The sequence below is a fragment of the Echinops telfairi genome, unplaced genomic scaffold (genome assembly GCF_000313985.2).
Source record: "Echinops telfairi isolate 266 unplaced genomic scaffold, ASM31398v2 ScPeMD7_7467;HRSCAF=8505_1, whole genome shotgun sequence".
Taxonomy (NCBI): domain Eukaryota; kingdom Metazoa; phylum Chordata; class Mammalia; order Afrosoricida; family Tenrecidae; genus Echinops; species Echinops telfairi.
In genome coordinates this window covers 43,472,176-43,479,774 of record NW_022111368.1, presented here as the reverse complement: position 1 = coordinate 43,479,774, position 7,599 = coordinate 43,472,176, and positions in this window count along the sequence as shown.

Sequence of the window (7,599 nt, the reverse complement as noted above, 5' to 3'; positions counted from 1 at the left end):
AAAGGGGCTCCCTATGCAGGGCCTGTTGCATACGGAGCCAAGAATTCCTAACAGAAAACCAAGCCAATAGCCTGGCATCTTTGTGGCACCTCAAGTTCACCTGCGCATCCAATCAATCCTCTTTTGCCTGTCTGCCCACCCAAGGCCATCACACAGCCATGGTTTGGGGCCTCTCCGGGAAGGCAGCCCAGTCTAGGGGTGAAGGCACAGGACTTAGAATCAGACTTCTGGATCTGATTCTGTGTCTGGTGTTCACTACTGTTGATTTTCTTTTCTTTTTCTCCAGACCTTTTTATTGTGAACTGGGTGGAGGCTTACAGAGTAGATTCGTTTTCCATGCAACAAATCATACATAGTTTCTTTCACGTCATTGGTTGAAATCCCTTCAATGCAACACCGACTCTTTCAATTTCCTTTGTACTTGTCCTGTTTCCCTTCCTCCTTTCCCCACTCTTCTGAACATGGCTTTGGGGCAAATGCTGCCCTTTTGATGGCAAATGGTTGTTCTAAGGAGTATATTTCTCCCTCTTGTTATTAGTCCCCTTATAAAGCAATCAATTGTTTCACTGAAAATTGAGGTATGGGGATAAACTAGTTCCAGACCAGTAGGGTGACAAAGGAATATGCTTGGGGGTTCCACCAGGCTCTATTCAACTAATAAGTCTATTTCTTTAAAAAATTTATTTTGAGCACCCCCAACCCCCCTTCTGTTACTCTCTCCAGGGTAAAAGAAGAGGCTTTCTAACCCATAAAGAGTTGCAATCTCAGCAAGTCGCTGTGAGGAGGAACTGACTTGAGATCAGCGAGACATTTTCCTTCTCAGGACGTTTAATGTGAGTGCTTTCCCAGCAGTTGGCAATGGTAGCTGAGCACTCTCTAATTCATCTGGTCTTCGGGTGGTAGAGAATGTTTACAGTGTTCGTCTTTGAACAGGCACATCTTGACCCTTATCTCCCCACGCTCATACACTCCCACCCCGGGCCCCCACCGTTTGCAAACATGGTGTCTTTCTCTTGGTGCAGTTGCCATTAGGGACCATCAAGTCACCTCAGACATTCAGTGACCCCTTGGACAACAAAACAAAACACTGCCCAGTCCTGTGCCACCCTCACCATGGTTCTGTTTGAGCTGATTGCTGCAGCCATTGTGCCAATCCCTCTCGTTGAGCATCTTCCTCTTCTGCACCGATCCTCTAAGTGCAGCAAGCATGAAAATGTCATGGTTGAGAAGACCATGGCCTGGGTCAGGCACACCTTAGACACCTTTGATTTTCAAGACTTCAGAGCAGTCTTGCGTAGCATATTTGCCCACTTCAATAGGTTGTTCGCTTTCTTGAATGCACCTTCCACGAGGATTGATTGTGGATTCAGGCAAAATGAAATCATTGACAATGTCAATCTCTTCTGTTTATTGTGATGTTGCCTAATGATCCAGGTGTGAGAATTTTTGTTGTGTTTACATTGAGTTGCAAGCCATACTGAGGCCTGCCATCTGAGACTTTCACCAGCAAGTGCTTCCAGCCCTCCTCGCTTTCAGCCACCAGGGTTGTGCATTTGGATATCACAGGTTGGTAATAAGCCATCCTCCAGTCCCAAGGCTCTGTTCTTTTTATTTAATTAATTAATTAATTAATTAATTAATTTTAATCGTTTTATTAGGGGCTCATACAAATCTTATCACAATCCATACAGACATCAATTGTGTAAAGCACATTTGTACATTCATTACCCTCATCATTCTCAAATCATTTGCTCTCCACGTAAGCCCCTGACATCAGATCCTCATTTCCTCCCCTCCCTCCTGGTTCCCTCCTCCCTCATGAACCCTTCATAATTTATAAATTATTATTTTGTCATATCTTGCAAGACCACTCTTTTGAATGTTTTCTCAGGTTGCCCACTGCCAATCCTTCTTGAGAAAGGCCTTCTGATTCTGCATCCTGATCACTTGTTTGAGACATTCTGTCTTAGTCCTTTGAGAAAATTGAGATTGTCTACTGTTTGGGGGGCACTGTGGTATTTTTTTGTATTTGAATTTAATTGATATAGTAAATATACATATGAAAATTTAATACATCAATTTATATATATAAATTCAATATATCAATTAAATAAAAATACAAAACTACCAATGCTTATAGAAACAGCAGTAAAGATATCAAAAGATGCCTTGCATTAGGTAAATCTGTTGCATAAGATCTCTTTAGGGTATTGAAAAGCAAGAATGTTCCTTTGATGACTAAGGTGTGCCTGGTATTTTCATTACTGCATATATATGTGGAGGTTGGATATTGAATAGGAAGACTAAAGGAGAGTCGATGTCTTCGAATTGCGGTGCTGGAGAAGAATATTGAAAGTACCATGGACTGCTAAAGCACAAATTGATCTATCTTGGAAGAAATAAAGCCAGAGTGCTCCTTAGAGGCAATGATGGGGACACTTTGTCTTAAATACTTTGCTTTCTGTTTGTGTGTGTGTGTGTGTGTTTTATTTAATCATTTTATTGGGGGGGGGCTCTTACAAATCTTATAACAATCCATCATTGAATAGTATTAAGCACACTTATACAATCATTGCCATCAACATTTCCAAAACATTTTCTTTTTACTTGAGCCCTTAGTATCAGCTCTTCTCCCCCCACCTTCTCCCCCGCCCCCATGAATGCTTGATCAATTATATATTATTATTGTTATTTCGTGTCTTACATACGTTGGATACGTCGTCTGGAGAGACCAGGTCCTGGAGAAGGACATCATGTTTGGTAAAGCAGAGGAGCAGCAAAGGAGGGGAAGGCCTGCAAGGAGATGACTGACAGCATGGCTGCAACAATGGCTCAAGAGTAGGAACAATTGTGAGGCTGGCGCAGGACCGGGCAGGGTTGATCCCCTGTATGTGGGTTGCTATGGGTCAGAACTGATTCAATCGCACCTATCAGCTTTTAATTGATGCCTGTATCTTGGTGTGTTTTTAGGCACTTGCCGTCTGTCTGCTGATGGGTGTGACAGAGATTGGAGGTTGCTGTATAGTTCTCTGTTTACTCAGTTTACTGTTCCAGTTGCACAGTTGAGAGCTGATGTGGACTGCTGTCAATAGATGATCAGGTGGTTCAGCAATAGGTAGTAACCCTCTCTTAGTAAGTGTGGCTGCAGGAAGGGTGGGCGTGGGCACCCTTCCTGGGTTTTGTGGGCATATTTTTTGCCTCCCATCCAGTTGGACAAGAAAAACAACAACAACAAGAAAACAACAACAAAAAACAACAAGAAAGAAATATAATAAGCTAAGATGGGGTGGGGGTGGGGGAAGTAAGACCAACAAGAGAGTAGCAGAGACCAGAAATCTCAGAGGACAACAACATAAAAGAAACTTGGCTGGGCCGGGATTCTTGGTGGTGGGGTAGTAAACAGGAAGTAAATCCCTCATGGTGTGACTTAACACAATGTGATCACAACCAATTAGTTGTAAGCCTCTTTAATGGGATATGAGGGTAGAATGCAACACCTTTACTCTGGTCACTGTAGATTAACTGCCTCAGGGGTGTAGCCTGCTTCCAATATAGGTGGATACTGTGGGAATACTTGTTTATTTTTTGCTGGGTCTGGATCCTGCATCTGGCTCATGACATAAGCCAAGAAACAGTCTGCCTTATTGCCTGCTGATCCTGAGCATTGTCAGCAACTTACCATCTGACCTTGAATTCATTCTCCTCTGCAGCCACAACCTTGACCTGCTGACCTTGCCTTCATTCGCAGCTATAATCACCAACCTATCACTTTCCTGTCTTTCTTAGGCTCCTCCTCATCCCCAGCTATGCGACTCAAGAGAAGCTTCTGGAGTAACATGCGACCCATGGGCTTGGCAACTGCCCAGCCTTGGACTTGCTCCCTTTTGCAACTGCGTGAGCCATTTTATTGATAAAAATGTCTTTCTACAGATACACATACATGCTTCACTGCGTTTGCTTCTCTACAGAGCCCCGTCTGTATCAGCAAGGAAGGGGGAAGAGGAGAGGAACAGGAGGAAGGCAGAGAAAGAATGGATTTCCAAAGGGCAGGGAAGGAAACGGGAAGAAAAGAAAAGAAGAAAGTGTCGGGGTTGCCACCTTCTGCTAACGAGGGAGTTCACAGTGGGAGGGGCCTCGGGCTTAGGTGGACTTCCTGTCAGCATGTGTCATCTGTTATCAGAGCACCGGATCTGGGAGCAGCTAGTTACTCCTTGTATAGTGGCTGAGTTTAGGGTACTTGTTCCTAGACGGAATTCTTTTGGGCCCGGAAGACAACTTTGGGCAAGGAGCTCATTCCTGTTCCAGGATGGCTAGGGACTTAAAACAGCATCTTTTTGTTACACTGATGAGGCACAGTTCACTCGTTTCCAAACTCAGGTGTGGTGTACCCTGTGCCTAGCTTACAAGGGCCTGCCTAGGGGTTACATAGGAGTTGTGGGGTGTCACTAGCCACTGGGTGGATGAGGATGGGGGCTAGCCATACTTCTTGTCACCAACAGGGTGTGGGGAAGAAGGGAGCATTCTGCCTTTCTCACTGCCAGCCATTGGGGTGTGTTTGTGAAAGTCAGGCCTCTGTCTGGAATGCTGCTTGCAAAAGGTCAAGGCGATGGCACTGTGTCAGGCCCTGCTGCTGAGTGATTCATCTATTGATCTCCCTTATAGGTTTTGTTTCGTTGCTTCGAATTAGTCTGTTTATTTTTCATCCACATACAGTTCGTAAGTCAGACTTTTCAGCAGTGCAACCACACTCAGAAGGTTGTGGAGCCAGCACCACAATCAGTTCCAGGACGTTTCTTCTTCCTCCTGCTCATTGTTGTTAGCTCTCTATTCCTTCCAGCCTCCCGAACCGTGTGCCTTTGAAACCACCAATCCCCTTGTTGCCTCTATAGGTTTACCTAATCTGGGTTTAAAAACACCGAAAGAGAAAAAAATCAAGACAAAATACAAATGGCCCAACAATGACAGAATGAAACAGACAAAACGCCTCAATCAAAAGCAAAGCAGAAAACACGCAAACCTGGAACAATCAAGAGGAAGATCCAAGGACAGTGTGTCCCAATCTGACCTACAATGGCAGCCATCCGCCCTGCAATGTCCTCTGTCTGATAGCAAAGCAAGGCCTTTCCCATCGCTGGTCTGTAGTCAGAAGGGATTTACCAGAGGCTATCTCCACATGGGGGACTCTGCTAACAGGTTTTGGGTTTTCACAGTCATCCACACCTTTCTGTAAACTGGTGTTCAGAATTTAAGCTCTAAGACCATTCCCTCCCTCAAGTTTGGATTTTATTATTTACAATTCTTGGATCACATAGGCTGGTGTGCTTCTTCTGTGTGGACTTAGTCGATGTCTCACTTAGTTGGCTGCCTTTCGAAGACACAACTCTAAGACCCCAGAGGCTATTCTTTCTGAGAGCTGGGCACCATCTGCTTTCTTCACCACATTTTTCTATAGCACTCATATCTTCACTTTATGGGGGTGAAGATTGAGTAGAACTAATTGTTCTTAGAGTAAGCCTATGATTAAAGGGTGAGCTGAAAACCCACTCATGTATCAATGGTTTATATATGTCCCTGGTTCACTTTATTATCACGTAAAAATATTGCTTTATTGGGAATTAATACATAGATAATATCATTCCATCGTTCAATCATATCAAGCAGAATAAGCTCCTTGACATCACCCCCTTCACCCTGCTACCACCACTGTACCCCCCTCCCCTGAGACTGGCTATCTCTTTAGGTCCATCAATCCTGGGTTTCCCATACCCAAACCGAAAACACATATAATGCAACTTCAAGAGGGTGACCTCCAATGGCCCAGCCCCTCATTAATATATACAAACAAAAACCAAACCAAATATACCAACAATTTTGGAAACCAGATCAGGTCCAGCATGCGTTATAGGCAGGGATCTGCTGACAAAGATTCAATTGTTCAAGTCAGATTTGTGCCCTTGATCTTCTATACTCATCTCTTTCATGCACTCCGTGTAGTGATCACTTTCCTCCTATCCCTCAGTTGTGCATGGAGGGAGTTCACCAGAGGCTCATTTTCTATGTAGTTCCTGGTTCACTTTAAAGGCATCATTATTATTTTATTGAAGGACATTAAAAATCATCCCCAGGATAGTTCTATTAGCATTACCACACTAATTTAGCCAATGGTATTGAAATTAAAACATTGTCAAGAAGAATAAGGTATACACGCATAGGATAGTTTTTTAGACCAGAATACATAGATCGTTATTAATTTGTACAATGAGGGTTAAGGATAGGGTCAAGCCTTCAATAACACTCAGTCACAAAGGCAGAACATGTCACAAGGCCTCTACATGTCACCAGAATGCAAAAGGGGTCTGGGAATAGCAGAGATGTGGTAGTCTTGAGTGGTTGCTTATTGGGCACCCTCAGTCTAGCCTTACGTTTGTCCAGCTTCTTCTCCTTGTTGGTACTCAGTCCACTTCTCTAGTCTTTCCTCGGAAGTTCGGGGTTCCAGATCTATCACCCACAGCTGTTTCATTTGTTTTCTCATGTCCTTGTTATAGAGAGTCCTTGTCATGGGTCTGCTTAGTCTGCCATCTTGCCACCAGGGCCCTGGCTGTCTTTGAGGAAAATAAAATGCACCCCAAGCCCATCTCAGTCTAGACATAAAATTAGTCAGACGTAGATCACAGGTCCAAACATAAACGTCAAAACTATAAAGCTTGAATGAAAGACAAAAAACGGAAACCAACACTGGGACATTCAATCCACAACATAGCATACCTTTCCACTGAAATAAATTCAAAAACATTTTTTCCAGAAATATTTTGTAGTGTGTGATATGTGAATTCTTTGCCAATAAAACTGCTTTAAAAAGAAAGTATTCAATAAAAAATAGAAAAAGAACCAAAGAGCCATCTCAGATGAGCAACTAAAAAAAAGAAAAAGAAAAAGAAATATTCTGTCGTTTTCAGTGTAGAGGTTTTGCCTATGATTCGCTAGTCCATAGCTGTTATGCTATTATAAATGATATTATTTACTTTTTTTATTTTAGCAGTTTGTTGTTAATATGCAGACATACAACTGATTTGTGTATATTGTCTTTGGGTCTTTTGACTTTGCTAAATTAACTTATAACATCTAAGTATTTTCTAGACTCCATGGGATTTTCTCCATTTGCAATAAAAGAAAATCCAAAACAAAACTCACAGCCATTGAGTATCTGCCGACGTATAAGGACCCTGTAGCACAGAGGAGAGCGTCCCTACTCATTTCTGAGACTGTGACTCTTTACAAGAGTGGACAGCCTCGGCTTTGCCCCTCGGAGCACTGCGGTTTTGAATCGCAACCCACCGGGGCTCCCTGTTTGCCCTCAAGCTTTGTGTAAATATCGACAGTGTCACTTCAGCTTTCCCAAGCTGCATACCTTGTTGTGTTTGCTAGACTTTTCAGCACAGTTTTGGATAGACCTGGTAAGCACAGGTATCCTTGCTTTGCTTCCAGGCTTAGTGAGAATTTGGGTTAATATTTCATCATGAGCTATGACATTAACTAGTTTTGTAGTTGCCTTGAATCAGGTTGAGGAAGTTTTCTGAGTGGTTTTTTTTTTTTTTTTTT